This window comes from Chlorocebus sabaeus, chromosome 22 (genome assembly GCF_047675955.1).
Source record: "Chlorocebus sabaeus isolate Y175 chromosome 22, mChlSab1.0.hap1, whole genome shotgun sequence".
Taxonomy (NCBI): domain Eukaryota; kingdom Metazoa; phylum Chordata; class Mammalia; order Primates; family Cercopithecidae; genus Chlorocebus; species Chlorocebus sabaeus.
The window spans coordinates 32,981,424-32,996,456 of record NC_132925.1 but is presented as its reverse complement, the minus strand read 5'-3'; the positions used below and the strand labels follow the sequence as shown (position 1 = coordinate 32,996,456).

General features: G+C 42.6%; 1 protein-coding gene across 12 annotated transcripts in view; it reads right to left on the bottom strand.

Moving 5' to 3' along the window:
* BOC (BOC cell adhesion associated, oncogene regulated) overlaps positions 1–15,033 on the bottom strand; it is a 256,300-nt gene that overhangs the window by 38,512 nt on the left and 202,755 nt on the right. The gene's annotated exons all lie outside the window — the stretch shown is intronic.

Sequence of the window (15,033 nt, the reverse complement as noted above, 5' to 3'; positions counted from 1 at the left end):
TTAAATGTCTTTCTTAAGCTATGGTCCTTACAAGATTTATCAAAATCACATGGGGAAGTGTATATTCTAACACACACACACACACACACACACACACACACACACTCTCTCTCTCTCTCTCTCTCTCTCTCTCTCTCTCTTCTGTCACAGCCAAAACCAAGATTTTTGCTTCTGTGCTTTTCATTGATGGATTTATAGAACATTAACAAATAAGGATGGGTTATCAACAGCCTTATTAGGCAGGGAGGCATTGAAATGAGTTTGGATAATGTTGAAGGTGACATTCCAGTGATCTGCACAGTGGATCATTCACCTGTGGCAATATTAATAGTATATTTCTAGAAGTGTGACATACATTTAAAACATTAACTCTTCTAGATCAATCTACCTAACCAGAGACTCTCTCAGAGATTTACAGTCACCATTTAAAACTCAGGAGAAGTAGTTAAGCTTCTCAACTGAGAGATGTGTTGTGCTGGCCAGTCCTGGAGTTCAGGCTGCCCACAGAGATTGCTGTAACAAACGGGAGACACCCAACATGCCTGACACAGGGGACTGTTGCTCTGTGTTGGGAAGTGCTTGGGATTAGCCTAAACCTTTCCCTTCCCCAAGACCTGTGGTCCTTTGGCTTTCTGCCTGGCTGCTGAGGGAGTGAAGAGGGCCATATCCACACTGCTCAGTGAGCACCCGTTCAAACCAGATGGAGGACCCCATCCCCTAGCATTCTGTGGATGCTCAGCATGTTTTCCAAGAGTTCTTTCCCAATGGTTCGTATTTCCTCCATTTTCCCATGACTTCGACATCAGAGGACTCACAAGACTTCAGGACTACTCTGGGATAGGACAAGGGGACATTTTCTAAAAGGGATTTGAAAGAACATTTTTAAACAAGTTTTTCAAAAGTTATTTCCTAGCAAGTTAAGATAATTTCCCGTTGGTGTAGAGAGAGAGCTTTTGCTCGTTTTCAAACGATCCAGTAAATCAAAGGGTCATATTATTGGCAAAGTAAAATTCATGAAAGCTGCAAAGGATGTGAGTACAAATGGGAGGGGCTGTGGTGGTGGAGAGCTGGGGGTGCCTGCCACTACTCCAGGAACTCGCTAAGCTCTTATACAACGTATTTCCTTTAACCTTCTCGTCAACCCTGTAAGGCGAGGACTATATCCCCATTTTACAGTGAGAAAATTGAGTTCCAGAAGTTAACTTGCCCAGCATCGCGTAACAGTAGGCCTGGATTGAAACCCAGTTTGGGCTGATTCCAAAACTCTGTTCTTTTAATCACAATAGTAGCCTTTTTCCCATTTTTTCCCATCAGGGCTCTGTACCCAGTGGGTGTTTAGCAAACAGAGTTGATGTAGAACAGTGGGGCATTTTAACAGTGATTTCTAGAGGGAAAATTTACATTGAAAAGTAAGCTTTTGGTTTCCTCTCAATTTTCCAAATACTTGCTTTACTTCTCTAATTTGTTTTTCCCCACTGAGATAAGGTATTTATATAGATCATTGCATGAGTTCCCAGTTATGGGATTTTAGGGAACTAGCTTGTTCAAGTCATGCCCCAATTTCCCCAGCCCCTTAAGGAAATTGAGAGCAAATGTTCCTTCCATGCCCCAAGGAGGGAAGGAAGGGAGGGAGGAAGAAAGGGTAGAAGGGAGGTACAGAGACAGAAAATGAACATGAAGTAATGAAAGGCAAAAGAGGACAAGCAGACAAAGAGGAATGGGAGGGTTGTTTCTTATCTGAGTACCCTGTGGCTACAAAGGTGTTTGGGTTGTAAAAGCAACAAAGATTTTACTGAGGAAATTCAGCCCAGACCCCCTCCTGCTTAACGAGGAGCAGCCAAACAATTCCTGTTACTTCTGCACCTCGGTAATTTATAAGGTTCAAAATGGGAACAGATCCTGTTGCTGCTGCCAGCCACCATCCTGCTTTCAAAAACAACAAGGAGAAAAGAATTGGGAGTGAGAGGGAGTGAGAAGGTGCAGGTATCCAGAGAGGGAGAATGGAGTTAACCCATTAATCCCCACAACAGAGTTGTAAGAAGTACCATTTTAAGGACCCCAAAACAGGATGCGTGGGGTCTCATTCATGTAAAAGCAGAACTATGACCAAAAAATATGGCTATGTTTGGGGAAGGGTGGGGGCTTGGTCACTGGAAGTATGATGTATTTTATTTAATATCTGGGGAAAGTGAGTTACTTTTTGAACCAAGTTACCCAGTGAGTTAGGTTTAGAAAGATAATTCTAGAAATTTCAGTTATCTGAGAACTTTATTTTAATGTTCAGGGGAAAAAGGCAAGTAAGGCTTAAGCTGGAGAACCTAATTGCACTATAACGTTGTCCCATTGTGAAATGAACAAAGTACAATTTCAAAGTTGGGTGAAGGCAACAGTAAGGCCTATTATTTTTCTTGGCAATGCAAAATATATCTAGATCTCTTCTTATTTTCCTCAGGCATTTTCTGAGAAAAAGGGGAGAAATCAAGAAAAAAAATATCAAAATCATTTGGTTCCTCATTGAGGTCTAGGTACTTGACAGTTTAAAGGGTTATTTGGACATACAAGAAAAGAAAGAAAATGGGTCTGAGACATTTAACTGCTGACATACATGTTCTCCACTGAAATAACCTCTTCCAAACAGATGTTTTTGAAACTTTCCAAAAACAACAACAACAAAACACACTCTGGGGTTAAGACCAATCCTGAGAAACTGTAGCCTCAGAGTATTTATTTTTTGAGAAAATTACAAACAACTGAGAGTCGATCATCATCAGGAGGAGGCCAGCTCCACTTCCTCCCAAGAGGGCTGGCTGACTAACTGGACCAAGAGTGAGACACCACCACAAAAAAGCCGCCGGCTCATCCCCCGGACACCCATGCCAAGGCAGCTGTCTCAGAAAGGGAAGCTTCTATGATCTAAAACACAAAACATGCCCTTTGGATGTCCTAAGACCGATAACAAAGGTGAGCTGAGTAGGAGAGAGTGTGATGTAGCAGATAGCACAAAGAGACTTTCTTAAAAACATTCTTCTAGTGGCAAGAATACGATCTGACAAAGTCTTTTGTTCCATTGGTTGAGAGAGACTAGCTACATGAAAAAGAAAAAAATCCTGCTCCAAGTTACTTTTTTTTTTTTTTGCATGCTCCCAATTTTGTAGAGTAAGAATCACCTTTCCCAATTGTCTTAAAAGAAGGGAAGGCTTTGCTCCTAGAAGGTGATGCCAAGTGTCTGGGGTGCAAGTGTTGGCAGCCCCCTATCTCAAGAAAGAAGGTAGTACCCCTGCACAGAAGAGAGGCATTGAAGCAAATATTGGGGAAATAAATGAATTTAGTTTTCAGATGGCTGAATATGTGAGTTTAGATAGACTTAGGAGAAGGAATTCAGAAAGAAAGGTTTACTGAGGAGGCTGAGGTAGGAGTATCACTTGAGTCCAGGAGTTTGAGGTTGCAGTGAGCTATGACAGGCATTGTACTGCACTCCAGCCTGGGCAACACAGCAAGACTCTGTCTTTAAAAAAAAGAAAGCAAGCTTATCAAAACATCAGGTTGTATACCTTTAAATATATCCAAAAAACAAAGGTCATTTTTACTTAAAACGTTGTACTTGACACATAGACCTAATTAAAAAAAATTTTTTTTTTTTAAATTCGGAGGGACCTCAGAGAAAATAAAAAAGTATCCCAGAGTAACGCCTAATGTGTTTTGGGTGTTATGAATGACGTGTCAAGGCTGAATGAGTCTAAGTGATTTGTAGAAGGTCTCCCAGCTAATTCAGAAGGGAGACTTAGGGCTACAAGTCAGGTCTTCTCACTCCTAGTCCAGTGCTCCTTTTACTATCTTAACACTACCTCCTAGCAAATTGTTTCTGGAGCCACATTAACCAACTGGCTAGAAACGGTTTCAAAGCCAATTTTAGAATGTTTCTGAATTTACTTCCTTATACATAAGAATAATGTTACCTGGATCATTGTCTATAACAGTAACTTTCTGTGTGATCATTTTTATCCTTTCGTCATCTACATTCTAATCTATAAAAATCTCCTCCTGTTCATTGAACAAGCCCCTTCTGTAGAATTTTCTGCAGTGATGGAAATGTTCTATATTTGTGCTGTCTCAAGCACTAGATAACTACTAGCCACTCAGGGCTATTAAATTCTCAAAATGTGGCTATGTGATGAAGACACTGAAGTTTTAATTCTCTTTAAATTTAATTTAAATAGCCATACAGAGCTAGTGGTTGCCCCATTAGACAGCACAGTTCCAGACTAATGTCTAGAACACTCTGATGTCAAATAGGGGAGAAAAAAAACAATGGTTTTATGTTTTTAAGTATGAGTCATGCTCTAGCCAGCCTCTAACTATATTTTACCTTATTCCTCATCCAAATTTTGTGAATGAGTCTTCCATGAACAAACGATGTGTGCCTTGACTTTTAATTATTAATATTATTGGGAAGAAAAAATATTGCTATACTCTACCACATACAACACAATATGCAAGGTACTGTGAGTACTAGAAAATGGATTCAGTCCTTAGGCGCTTAAAGCAATATTTGGGACATAAATCCACTAGCACCCAGCAAATATCCACAAGCTCCTCTTCATTTCCTAGCCTCCTCTGCAGTGAGCTTAGGGCCATGTGACTAGTGCTGGCCAATGAACATGTGTAAGTGAACTTCACATGTCACTACTGGGCCATGGCGGTTAAGAGATTGACAGCTGCTTCCATCTTTGCCTCACCAGTCTGGTGACCATATGTCACATGGTTCAGAAAGCACAGCTAGCTGTAAGATCCAAGCAATTAGCTCAAGATGTGACATGAGAAGAAATAAACCCTTGTTGCACATAACCACTGACATTTTGTGATTATTCTCCTGTAACAGCTTTAGCATTCTTTAATACGTTCACTGATCAGTTTAGTCACCAATGTGAAGTGGCAAATGAGAGCAGAGGCAGAAGAGAGTTTTCAGTTCAGATCTTAAGGGAAGGTGTTCTGGAAATAGGATTTGAAACTGGGCCTCTTGAGGTATATACAAGCAAGGGGGATGAGGGCACAGAACGAAGGTGATACTGACCTGGTGGGAAAGCTAGTCTTGTGTTTGCAGGGTGGTGAGGGTGGTGTGCCAAGCAGTTGGCTTTATCTGTAACAGTGGTCTCCAAACTTCCCTAATTCTACGACCACCTGAGTGAAATGTTCTGGGCAAACATCCCTAATATGTGCATACTTCTTTACTTATAAATACATGTACTGCAGAACTAAAATGTTAAAAAGAGTAGGTAAAAATGAAACCATATTTTAATAACTCCCTAACCATGATTGTCTTAAAATATGATTAGCTAATACCTTAAGGCAGAACGCCTATTTAGGATTAGTATCATCGCTAATGATATGGGTGTAACCTCTTTCAAATAGTCTGCTTGACTGTTAATTATTTTGTTGACTTCTCATCAGAAGTGATTCCATTATCATTGTTTTTACTCCCTCCTGTGACTTGAAAAGGGTCAGCTCTGCTGTTTTCTTCCTGTTTGCATGTGCTTGGATTATCAGCCTTCTCTTCAACCCAGTTTCTTTGTAGCAATCTCTTTAAGCCACTTGTCCTTTTGTGAGAGTTAATTTAGTTAAACTAAATAATATAATCTGTAAATCCACTTAAGGGAGAACAGGAAAACTGGGGGAGTGAATGGACGAGTGAGGCCTCCACACTGTCAAGCCGTTTACCCATGGAGATGCCTGGGACACTGTTGTGACACATGACAGCCTAATGTACAGACCGAATGCGCCACTGCCAACCCCTATATTAAATATTAGCAACGCTGAATTTCTTTCCTATTCCTTTTTTAGGTAGAAAAAACATTAAAGGTATCTCTACTATTATCTTACAGTGCTCCAACAGAATTGCTTATATTTTTTCCCCTTGGCACTTGCACCCCACTTTGGAGGCTTACCCAGAAGAATGAAAAGGTAGGATGCTGAGATTGGGTCTTACTGTGGAAGACCAGAGAAAAGAGTTTAAAATTCATACCACAGAAGGAGAGGAGTTAATGATGGTTTGTGAGCATGGGAATATATAATCAAAGTGGCATTTTGGGGAGTTTAGCAAAACCTGGGTTCCTCTCCCTGAACCCAGAATTTATAACAAGATGCTAACAAACAGAGCCTATTTCCACTCACCATCAAGGCAAGCAGAAAGGGAAGGAGCCAGGACCGAGCATCTTTCCTCAGGGAGGAACCCCCCATAGAGAGAAGCCACCTCTGCCATCTCAGTCAAGGAGAAGGGGTCTTATCTCTTGATTTGTCCATTGAGCTTTTGGTAAAACACATCTAATCCTCTCCCAACTCCAGCACTGCAGGAAAAAGTTACTGGGGAGTTTTGTCACTCATACCCCTTCCCCAAAATGACCTCATTTCTTTTAAGAGATTTTTTTTTAAAAATCTACAAATCTACCCATGGTGTGAGGGGCTTTATTGCTAAACTGGAAAACTGAAAGAAAAGGAAAACCACTTCCTTTCTTCTACACTCCGGGCTCAATTCCCCCACCTCTGTTCCATATAAATTCAATTTGACAACCCTGCTAATTGGATAAACGCAGCTCCTACACTCCTAGAAGACCGTTCTCTTTTTTTTGGTTTTGTTTTTGGAGCGCTCAAAACAGGGTGATTGTGCTGTTCTTTAACACGAATTCCATCTGCTTTATTTATCTCTCTTCATTCAGAGCTCCTCTTGAATATTTATGAAGCCTTCCCTTCTCGCCTCTCCCCTTTCTACCCCACCTCCACCCTTCTTCCTCCCTCAACCTCCCTCTGTCCACCCTGCCTCCAGCCTCCTCCTCTCTTCTCTGAGCCAGGACAAAAACCTTTCAAATGGCCCCCCCTCCTTGCTTTAGATAAACACAAGCAGTGTCAAGTGTGAGGAGTAGGGGGAGGTGGGGAGGGGGTTCAACTGCCAGTCAAGCCACTGGCCTTCAATGCGGCCCTGGGGCCTACCCTAATCTGCTGCATGCTTGCCATATGGGGGCTGTGTTGCCCCGGGAAACACTAACAGGCAGAACGGAGCTTAATAGAGTCCATATTCATTGTAATGCAGTGAGATAGCTCAAGGCACCACTGCCCCCTTCCCGGTTTCATTCTTCTGTTTCCCACTTTCTTTCTGTTTTTCCTCCTTTTTTTCTTTCTTTCTTCCTTCCTTTCAAAAGGTCCTGGTCCCCAGAGGGCTCTAATCTAGAGAGGCTGGGGCTGGTGGAAGGGCTGGACTTTGGGGTTAGGTGTGAGGACTACCACGGTGGTGTTGTGGGGGTGGGGAGAAGTGAGAAGTAGGAGTTCCCGGGAGAACAGAGGGGGAGAGGGGTGCAGCATCCACACAGGGCCAGGAACACTTGGTGTTGTGTGTGCAGATGTGTGCAGGTTTGAGTCTGTGCACACGTGTAAGGGAGTATGGCTGGGTGAGTGTGGTCTCTGGAAGAGCACCCACCCATCAGGGCCTTCGGGGACAGAAACCTTCATATTAGCCACCTATGCCTAGGTATTTCTGACATTCTCTCTCCTGAATCTCACCCCAGCCCTATCTCAATCCCAGTCAACACAAGGTCATTCAGGCCAGTGACACCTACGTTCCTGGCCTGTGGCCAATTCTCAGCTCTCCAGTGGCCTTCAGAAGTCACAGATGTGGTGCTAGAATGAAACCACTTTAGAAATAAACCCCTGTAGGGGCAGAGGATGTACCAGCCTGCCAAGTTTGGCCCATTTCCTCCTCTGGTTCGTCTGGCTCTGACTGAGGAGGAGGTGACAGTTGTGGTCTGCCACAGCCAAGCTAAGGGCATAAGAGGCCTCTCTGCATTACAGGAGTGGGCTGTCCAGTAGGCTGGGCCTTGCCACAAGTGTATCTGCTGAAAGTCAGGCTTGGGAATACCTGAGGTCTAAGGGCATCTTCCCCACCAGCGCTCAAAAGGGAGAGAGGAGCAGGGAATGTAGGAAGGAAACAGTAAATTTCTCCCATCTTTGCAGCAAAAATAAAATTCATAACCAAGATATGATAGAATTCCTCAAAGGATAGTTTTCATAAGTCATAAAACCTAAAGCTATTTGTTCTGTGATTGTAAAAAATCACAAATTTAAATCGGGATAGAAAAAAAGGAAAATTAAAAGAACTTTCATGTATTTCCCCATAGTTGAAACTTTAATCCTGTGGTATTTCTAACACACAGAAGGAGCTCAATAAATGGTTCCTGAATGAATACGTGCTCCTAGAGTTTTACTACTGGTGACAAACAACTTGCAACGCTACCTGACAACCACAGTCAGGGCTAGGGGAGATGAAAATGGCTTTAGGAGAAGCAAAAGGCTCCTACTGTAGATGCAGCAATAACCCTGCCAGAGTGGTACAAGTATCTCACAGGTGTCCTTTGTTATCCCCTCCTCCAGTACCAAAGCCAGGTAGGCTACGTCAGCTGAAACTGCTAAAACCAAGGCAGACACTGTGCTTGTTGTTGTTTTTTGTCTTTCAAGCTTGATATATTCCACATCCCCTGTTCTTATCCACTGCTGAGATGCATCATCAATCTCTAGTTTCCTAGCTCAACCCAAGGCCCTACATCCCAACAATCCTGCAGGGAATGAATGGTACACTGGCTATTTCAGAGGCCAGGCACAATTTCAATTCCCGGCTCTCAAACCTAAGTATCATGTGGTTATCTGAAATGCTATCCAGAAGCCAGCCTCAGCTCCTTGGTCCTCGGTATGAACTCCCTGATGACTCCTGGAATCTTAGAAAAGCCAGAGTAGGTGGAGACACACAACTGAGCTGGGTCTAATGGGACTTTGCGAACAGTTAGCCTCCCTGTGGAAGCCTTCCCTGCAATTTCTTTTTTCTATACAGTCCGACTCTGGGTTACTGTGACTCAGCATATTTCATGGGTTACAGAGGAGAGCTCCACAAAAGGACAAGCAGAGATATCTGGAGCTGTCTGACAGCCAGTCTTGGAGCACTCTGGGGGCACCACGGAGCAGCCAAGCTCTTCCCAACCTTCCCTGCAAAGAGCACATGGGTCAGTAATCTTTCACTCCAGAAGCCTCTGGGCACCAAGTATGCGCTGAACCTGGTGACAAGCCCGCCATGTGGGCTGTGAGCATACAGGGGTGGGAAAAAGTGTCCCTAACAAGTCTGTGCAGGAATGAATGCGTGTACAGTATGTGACATGGAGGGAGCCTGAATGGCCAACTCATAAGGAAGGCAGAGACAGTTACTCTAGTCTAAACCAAATCTTTGCCTTTTATGTCACTGCTCAGAGAACAGCCATTAAATAAACCGCTTCTACAGACATAAACTCATCTACTCTCCTATCCTCCCTGAAGCCATGAAAAGATTTGCTACCTACTTGGCTGCCCAACCTTGGAGTCATCTTGTCTCCTGCTTCTCCCTGGTTCTTCGCCCCAGGATCTGATCAGTTGTATGGACTCTACCTCTGCCATGAGCAGTGTTGTCCAACAGAAATATAATTCCAGCCCCCTATGTAATTTTAAATTTTCTAGTACCCATAAAAAAAACAGACGAAGATATTTTAATGTCTTTTAACATGATACATCCAAAATATTATAATTTCAACATGTAATCAGGACACAAATTGAAATGTTTTACACTTTGTTTTATGCTGTCTTCCAAATCTAGTGTATATTTTGTATTTACTGCACATTCAATTTAGACTAGCCACATTTCAGGTGCTCAACAGCCACATGGGCGAGTGCCTAATTTATTGAACAGCACTGGTCTAGAGCCCTCAAACTAGCTCTCAGGCACTCTCTTCTCTCCATCTAATCAGTCTCTGCATTGCCATCTACCTTCTTTCTAAAATATTAAACTCAACCAAACAGTAAAAGATAACTAGGAAGCTACTATTCTTTGAGCAAGCACTTCCTATAGGTCATAGTCATAATTCATCGCATTTTATATTCTCACAGTAGCCCTGTAAGGTGTGTGTATGGTCAACCCATTTTATAGATTAGGAAACTGAAGTTCAGAGTGATTAAAATCTTGACCAAGATCACATTGATGGTAAATCTCAGGGTGAGGATTTGAACCAGGTCTGCCTGATCCTGAAACCCTTGGTTCTTTTCACTCTACCATGCTGCTTTCTGTAAATTATGGCATAATAACTGATGGACTATTATGTAGCTATTAAAATGATAATTATAAAGCTCAAGTAGCAACATGAAAAATAAATGTTTAAAAGATGAGAAAAGTAATATAGATCCCATTTCATAAAAAGCAAGTGAGCATCTGGGTGAGGCCTGAAACATTCTAAAAAGCAGCTGAGTTAAAAATTTGGAAGAATTATGATTTTTTTTTTTTCCTATTTGGAGTTCAGTTTAAAAAAAAAGAGAATAAGTGAACAGATACATCTTTGATTGCTCCCCATCTGAGTACGATTAAATAAAGTTCAAATTCCAATGCAAAGCCCTCCAGGCTTTTTATAACTGGGTTCCAATCAACCTTTCCTGTGTCTGCCTCCCGTAAGCCCTAAAATCTGGGGAGGCCGCATTTTCATACTCTGTTCCTTCTACCGGAACCACCTTTCCCTTCTCCCTTCATTCCACGCATGGAACTCCTAATTATCTTTAAATCTTACCTCAAATGTCACCTCTTATGAAGCCTTCTGTGGCTGCTCCTCATCCGGTTCCCGTAGCATCTCACACACCTCATGTAACATTTCTACAGAGATTTCTGGGTTTTGATCGTGCATCTGTCTGTCATATACCTCTTATCTCTTTCTTCTGACCCCAGACTATAAACTCATTGCAGGCAAAGGAGTGTCAAATTTATCTTGGTAACCCTAGCACCTAGAAAAGCCTTGGCACATTGTAGGTGCTGTTTCAATGTTTGCTGGATTGAAGGGTTTGGTCAAATTAGAAATCTAGGATTGAGAAAGAACATTAGCCTGACCAAGGACATGTATGGCACACACAGAGAAACACACTGTTATTAATGGTGGAACCTGGGGGGAAAGGACTGTAAATGTGACCTTTATTTTTCAAAACCAAAAGGTCCCCACGTCAGTGTGGGCAATCCTGGAGGGGAGCTGAATGTCAATGAGGTTCTAAGCGCTTTAAGGACAGAAAGCTGTGCCCCTGCAGATGCTCCTGTGCCTTGAGGTTCCATTCCAGAAGCTTCTTTTGTTTTCCTTCTCATCTCATCTTCCAAAATGAACACCAAACTAAGCTTGTGGCTTCAGTCTTCCTATAGCCACCGGGCTGCAGGAGAATCTAATCTAGGATGAGACCATGCCTGTGCCACCATCACCATGGCCCTGAGTTGGAGGCTGGGTAGAAGGAGGCAGGCAAAGAGGAATGGCAAAGGGAGAAATAAGAAAGTTATGGAGTGAGAAAGAGGACAGGTTCAGGCCTAAGAAGATCAAGAAAAGAGCATGAGAAGGGCAGGGGGGATGAGAGCAGAGATGTGGAAAGGCACCTAGTTTTACCCAGCTCCTATGACGTGCTGAGCCCACGGCTGGCTGCTTCATATCCATCAACACTTTTCATCTTTACCACCCAGAGAGTGTCACTGGGCGCATTCTGATATGTTATCAAAACCCTTCCTGATGTTCTATCACATAAGGGCTTTAGGTCTCATCTCAAATTTTATTACAGACAAAGCTTGTCTACTAAGTGACAGCATTGGAGCTCAAGGATGAGGTACTGAAGAACCATAAGCCTTGGCTTCTGAGGCTCTTCTACCCTTCACAGAAGATCACCTTGAGTGAGTAACTTAGTATCTTTGAGCCTCAGTTTATACTTTGTGAAAATAAGAATGATGAGCTATTTTAAAAAGTTAATAAGATAATGTGCAAAAGCAACCTGGCATATACCAATCATGCAGTAATTCGGGAGTCAGGGGTCATGAAACTTTTCTTCCAAAAGCCATTCACTGGATGCCTGATTTAATGCAGTAGCAATGCCACCTTTTTGGCTTACAGATCAACATCCTTTAAGACCTAAAGACATGCTCCAGTTTTTCAAAAAAAAGTTCATTGCTCACCTTTTATTTAAAGTTTTTTTAAAAATTTTGTAGATTTAGGGGGTATAAGTGCAGTTTTGTTACATGGATAACAAAGCGAAGTGTTGTTACATGGATATATTGTGTTAGTGTAACCATCACCCAGCAGTGTACATTGTACCCATTTGGTAATTTCTCATCCCTCCCCCTCTTCCCACCCTCCCACCCTTCCAAGTGTCCAGTGTCTATCATTCCATACTTTATGTCTATGTGTACACATTATTTAGCTCCCATTTACAAGTGAGAACATGTGGTATCTGGCTTTTTGTTTCTGAGTTACTTCACTTAAGAGAAAGACCTCCAGTTCCACCTGTGTTGCTGCAAAAGACATGATTTCATTCTTTTTTATGACTGAGCGGTATTCCATGGGTGTATATATATGTACACCACATTTTCTTTGTCCAGTCATATGTTGATAGACATTTATGTTGATTTCATATCTTTGCTATTGTGATATACTGCTGCTATAAACACAGAAGTACAGGTATCTTTTTTATGGAATGATTTCCTTTCCTTTGGGTAGATACTAAATAGTGGGCTTGCTGGATATGATACCTCTATTTTCAGTTCTTTGAGAAATCTCCATACTCTTTTCCATAGGGGTTGTACTAAGTTACATTTCCAACAACAGTATGTAAGTATTCCCTTTTCTCCACATCCTTGCCAGACATAATATACTTTAACGACTCTAGACACACATGATATCATCTCTTTGCTCTTTCTTATATAAAATTAAGCAATGGGCTGATTTTTCTACCCTATACACATGCATCAGAAGTTCAAGAAATATTCTTTGTTGTTTTAAAAATACATTCTATACAATGTTTTGCAGACCCTTGAAATAGGTCTGTGGAATAGGGATCCATGGAGAATGCTCAAGTGTTCTCAAGTTTGTGGTAAGATGTAGTTCCTAATGTCTCCATCTCTACCCAACACTAGTCAGCATTTAATATCACTTAAGCTAATAACCTCTTCACCCTTCCCCACTTATGCCCTCTCTGCACTCTTGATGATAATGACAATAATAATCATAATTTCTTCACAGTGTCTCTACTTGTTCAGAGGGAAAAAGGAAAATATCCTCATCAGACAGTAGGTCAATTGGGACAAGACGCTGTGGAGAAGTGTTTATATAAAGGAAAACATATCCCTATAATCCCTCCTGGACTCCCACTCCCAGCCCCAGAGAGGAGCTCACCTCTGACCTCATTCAGTGAATGCACAAAGCCACAACAAAACCACCTGTTCTTTTTCTCCCTCCTTGTTTCTAACTACAACACATGACCAGGGCTATACCCACACAAGTCATGTAAAATGAACTAAGATGCTAATATAGTGGCTGGAAAGCAAATAAGAGCATATCTACTTCCCAACCTTTAGGTGCTCAGAGTTGACAAAACAACCCATGTAAAAGGAATTGCTTAGAGACTGGGTAGACAGTACCAAAAAGGCATGTAAACAAACAGTCTCAGGACCTGAACGGCACTTAAAGCAGATCTTAAGAGCTTCAAGTCCTATGTCTTACACAAAGGAAAACCGATCCCATTTGACTAGCGACCAGTGTGTGAACACAAACCTTACTATTATAAACAGGCTCAGAGGAAGACTGGAACACTGACTCCATCTGAAAGTGCCTATGGGAAACAATGGAGCCCTGAGAAGAACGCAGTGTATTACCCCAGGAAGCACTCCAGCGAGCAAGCCAGCCCTCAGCCTGCAACACATACGGAACCACAGAAAAGGAATTTCCCCCAAATCATCCAAAAAGGCAACAGGATATGGCTCCCGAGTGGAGTAAAAACAAGGCACTCTGTCTAGTGCTCATGCTGAGAGGAGCATATAGAACAGCTGGCAATCCCACAGCCATTCCTGATGAGAGGCGCAGGTCCCTGGGGTGCGCACCGGGCACAATTCAGTGCTGACACTGAGCATCCTCTGGGTGCCACACACTGTACAAAACGGATGTAGAGGAAAACAAGGCACGACCTCCAGTCTTCAATGAGCTTAGGACCTAGTCCCCATCCGCTTTGACAACATCTTTCTATTATACCAAAATTGAAATGTAGCATGGCCTCAAGAAACGTTAAGCTACAAGATAAACTGCAGATTTTACTAGGAACAGGCAGGGAGCCAGAAACACTAACGAAGGCATCAGGAGAATGATAAAAAGAAATGTACACAGGTTCCTACACACCTGCACGTGCGCGCGCGCGCACACACACACACACACACACACACACACACTCAGGCCCTCCTCAGTACATGGGAAGGTCAGTTCTCCAATGTAGCTTCTCAACACAAGTCTTAAAAGAATTCCCCTTTTGATCATCTATATTCATTCCTCACGTAGTCCTAGAAGATTTGTCAAAGTCTGTCAGTTAAGGCAGGAAAAAGCCCTAGAGCTAACAGAAGTCTATGTGTCAGCATCGCTTAAGCTTCAGCTTTATCATCCACACTGTCATTTTCACCCTGCAGTGTAACTTACTTGTTTATAAGTCTCCCTCTTCAACATACAGCAGGTACTCAATGAATGTTTGCTAAGCTGTAAAGACCTCCTACCTCCAAGGCCTTTTCCAGGCCTAACTGGTCCATGGAGTTTGGATCTGATGAATCCCAGGTGGGACTCTGGCTGCAAAGTGGAGCTTGAGCAGGGGAAGGTGATATGTAAATGTCTGATATTCCCGTTCCTATCTCCCTTAGGGATTTGGTTTGGGAGCCCACCGTGGTTCTTAATTAGTGGAGAAGGCAGGTGGGACATAAGACCGTCCAAACATAGGGTGGGTGGGGGTGAGCTGAATGTGGAGAAGAAGAATGTAAAGACAAGTAGGTGCCTGAGAAAGCTTAATTCCATTCGATGGGCAGGTCTCAAGTACCCACTCTATGTTAGGCAGCCCACTAGGCAATGGTGAGGCCCCCAGCTCTTCATGCCCTCAGAAGCCGGCACACTGTTAAGTATTTAGGGTTCAACTGACTGTTAGACCAAGGGTCAGGAA